Source organism: Tarenaya hassleriana, unplaced genomic scaffold (genome assembly GCF_000463585.1).
Source record: "Tarenaya hassleriana unplaced genomic scaffold, ASM46358v1 Cleome4, whole genome shotgun sequence".
NCBI classification, from domain to species: Eukaryota; Viridiplantae; Streptophyta; class Magnoliopsida; order Brassicales; family Cleomaceae; genus Tarenaya; species Tarenaya hassleriana.
Window position 1 is genome coordinate 2,270,750 of NW_010966881.1, and position 4,453 is coordinate 2,275,202.

General features: G+C 34.7%; 1 pseudogene; it reads right to left on the reverse strand.

Annotated features, from left to right (window-relative positions):
- The window catches only part of LOC104823524, a 3,715-nt pseudogene extending 1,379 nt beyond the window's left edge, over positions 1-2,336 (reverse strand).
- Positions 2,337-4,453: the final 2,117 nt, after the last annotated feature.

A 4,453-nucleotide genomic window follows, 5' to 3' on the forward strand; every position in this document is an offset into this window, starting at 1 on the left:
AGCCGGCCTCCGCCACGGCGGGGCTGCTCGTGAAGGCGTAGCTGATGACGTGGCGCCATGACATTATGACCACCGCTTCGAAAACGGCCAATAAAAAAGAAACCATCGTCGTGACCGCCGTCGAAAACGCCGCCGATTTAGGATTTCCGGCTCCCAATTCGTTGCTCACTCTCACACTGCATCAATTTCATAATTTAATTACCCAGCAAAAAAATACTACTATATATATATATATATATATTTCGGGACAAATACATAGTTTTAAAAAAAACCATAAATAAATACAAAAAATACCAAAAAAAGTATGACAGGAGCGGGAAAATATTGCCAACCTGGCGGCAGCGTTGAATCCAACGGATACCATAAAGGAGAGGGCAGAAATTGACATGCTGCAAGAAAAAAAACAAACAAACAAAAGGATTAAATTTTGAATTAGAAAAATAGACAGATATATAAATAAATTCGAAAAAAAAATAGATTGATGAGCTGATTTACGTTTTGGAAGAATCCAAGAGGTTCTGTACAGTGCAGAATTACTTCTGCATGGTATGTACTTGTCATGATTTCGTCATGATGAGTAATAACAATTTAATAGTAAAAAAATCACAATAATAACAATAATAAAAAATAAATAATAAACTTTGGTAGTGGAATCGGACAAAAACGACGCAAGACTTTTCTGCATGACACATATTACAAGAAGACAAATAAATAAATCATGGGAAAAAAACAAAAAAGTGGGTGCCTTTTTTTTTCAGAAAGAGGCCAAAAAAAAAATTATACTTTTTGTAGATGTATTTGTATTTTTATTTTACTCGGCACTAAAAAAAAGTCTGATTTGGATGACTCTTACAGAATACAGATGCACCAAAAATAAAAGAATAACGAGATAAATAATATTCTATCACATTATCAGGTTAATTATAATTATTATTATTAAAGAGATCTAAAACGTATATGAATTTTAGAAAAGTAAAAAAAAAAATTACCAGATGGAGAGAGAATCCAAAGCCAATTCAGGGTTCTTGAGAAGTCCGGCGAGAAGAACAAGAATCTGAGAGTACCATGACTCCAAGCAGAGCATCACCGCCGACGCCGCCGATAACCGGAAAAAGTCCCAGAGACCGTCGAATGCTTTCCAGCTAAGTCCTGCCCACGTTCTCCGGCAACGAGGGCTCATCTTTATGTACAGAATCTGAGCCACCACGATGATCCACCATGAGAGAGAATGAACCAGCGATAACCCGATCAGACCCAATCCGAGCCTGTAGACGGCGACCCACGAAAGGACGAGATGGAGGACGAGCGCGGCGGCTGAGATGTAAGCACTCGGCGTCACGATGCTCTGGGCCTGCAGGAATTTCTGGATCGGGAAATTCATGGCGTAAGCGAATATCTGAGGGATCATTCCGTAGACGAAGACCGACGCCATTGATGCGACATCAGTGGGTTCGCCGAGGACAGTGAGTATCGGTTTCGCTAGAACGAAGAGCACCGTCATCGGAAGTCCGGTTAGCGCCAAAACCACCGTCGATCGCTGAAGATAAACCCCGAGCATATCGTAACGATGAGCTCCATGCGCTTGCCCGCACAGCGTCTCTACTGCACTTCCCATCCCAAGCTGTAACAGATCCAAACGTTATAAAAAAAAAAACGATTAGATTTCGAATGATAACTCAAATCTGTGATTCTGTTTTTTCTTTTTCATCATCTGGGTCAACATCGATACCCTTTTACTGGGTTTTCTTAGTTTTCGAATTCTAGAACCCGATCTGTCATTCAAATCTGGGTTTGACCCATTTTCACAGAAGAGCAACACAATGAAACCATTCGTCAGATTTAGGGTTTCGTATAAGTACCAAAAGACCGTAGGTGAACATGTTGAAACCGCTGTTTCCTAGCGAGGCAGCGGCGAGTTCTGAGCTTCCGAGATGGCCGGCGAAGATTCTGGTGAGAATCGACATGCCATTGTTGATCAAGTAGACGAAGACTGCAGGAGCCGCTAAGTGAAAGAGAAACTTCATCTCGATCATCGAAGCTAAGTGGAGTCGCCGGAAGTAGGACAAATGGGAATCGGACAAGACGCTCTCGAGCCTGTGATCCGCCTCCGATTCCGGCGGCTTCGAAGAATCCAGCAACGGACGGCTCATATCGATTTCCGCTTCCGAACCCATTTTCTACAAATCAGGGTTTTCTAAACAAAAAAAATACTGGAAACTGCTCGGAAAATTCAAAAATCAGGATTCAGGGAGAGGGAAAGAAGCTCCTCGATTATGTCGTATGAAATCAGGAGCTCTCTCTCTCTCTCTCTCGCTCTGCAACTCTTCTTCTCTGACTCGGAAGCCAGAGGAGTGGCTTTATAATGGCAGAAATGGCGTGTCAAGTGGCGGAAATTGTTTTTATTTATTTTTAATGGAAATTTAAATATATAAAATTAAAAATACAGAGAAAGGCGGTTTGGCTTTTTTCCCTTTTATTTTCACATTTTGGTCTTCGTCGAACTCGAATTGTGGGACCCAGTAACCCGATATTCACCTAAATTTAATAAATTCATGTAATGTACCAATTGGGTATATACGGTAAAAATGCGTCAGTTATATGGGGATAGCATTTTATACTTTCATTTTACTGTTTTACGGCTCACCTTTAGGTCAATTTAACCATGCTTATCAGCGTATAACATTTTTTTTTATTTTGGAAAAGGACATGATTTTTTAATTAATTAAAAGTAATTGCGATTCTCTGGTTAAGTCCAAGGTCAACCAGGGATATTCCTTTTTTCTGGTATTAAAGAAACAAAATAAAAAAACATCGAAAGTGAATGCATATACTCTTGGCACTTGCATATGGTTATTTATAGAGAAATTAGAAGATTAATACATGAGTTTATCAAATTTTTCTAAATAATTTAACCTTTATTTTTTGTTTTTTAAAATTCAAATTCCAGTATTCATATTTAAATAAATATGTATTTTGTAAAGTAAATACTAACATAGTAATTAATGATTACTTGATAATTTTGACTTTGATCAAATGCATCACCTGATACATAATACATAAATAACATCATATCTTTCATTTAACAAATTAATTTCTTATATAATCCATGTTTTCCCTGTAAAACATTTATACAATATATTTTTTTTTCCTATAATATCACTTATTTGTTTTTGGAAGATAATTTTTCAAACTCCTTCCTAATCGGCTCTCATAATTTCCAGAATAATTGGGTTTTTTTATGTCAGTAAATCTTGAATGAATGTAATTATATCTGGCAATCATAAATACGCCACATATGATTTCGCATGTATGTATATAAATGTATATTTCATTACATTCAAGACTAAATTTTATTTCATACCAAAAAAAGACTAAATTTTATTATTAAAATGATTATTTATTTATTTAATTTTTTAAAAAAAGAAAGATATATAAAACACTGACATTTTTACTGTTTTCTCACTAACTATTCTAGAATTCAGTAAAGCTATATGAATATTATAAATACGAAAACAATATTATTTTTCGTACTTCGAACGCTACAAAAAAAATATATATTCACATAGAATTTTCACATGCATGTGTTTGTGTACTCATCTGGACCACAACAATTATAAGGCTCCCAAAAAAATGGATCATAAATAAATTTTATAAAATCTAAGAACTCAAATTCGATTTGTCCTGTTAGCTCAAGAAAACTGGTTTGTTTAATTTTTTTTAGCTGAAAAAAGCAAATTGCTTGATTTTGACAACACAATTGCTTACTTGTCGTGTTTATCACTGAATTCTAACGTTATATTTATATATATTTTCTTGGTTTTTATAATAAATTAGGACATATAAATAATGTATAAATTATTGAAATAATTATCAAAATAAATCCTCTCGTTTTGTACTTTTTTTATTTTTCAGAAAAAACACCTAAAAATACTATAAGTATAAGAACTTTCAATTTTTTTTAATCAAAATACAGAAAAATAAACTTGTCGAATATTACAATAAACTCATGTTTATTCTAACACCATTAAATAATTAACCGATTATGTGACATGTCAAGACAACGTGGACAAGTCACAAAACATGTCAAATAGTCTATACACATGGAAAAGCTCTCTATTTTTTTTTAAAAAACTTTATGGCGATGGCATGTCATCAAATTCGTTAACTATTTAATAGTGTTAGACCGGATATCAGTTTATAACAATATCTGAAAATTTCATGTAATTTTATAAAAAAAATATTAAAATTAATAAAGTTTTTATAAAATGCGTGTGTTGTAGACAATTTTCCTTTCGACTTTTATAATCCACGTGGAGCTTCCAAGCATGAAACGCGGATGGCTGAGCACGTGACTAAAATAATGTCCAAGAAGAAAATGGGTGAATTATCCAAACTTTTGCTCATCGGAATTAGAAGGCTGGCAACAGATTATCGGAGATTCTATACAAACACA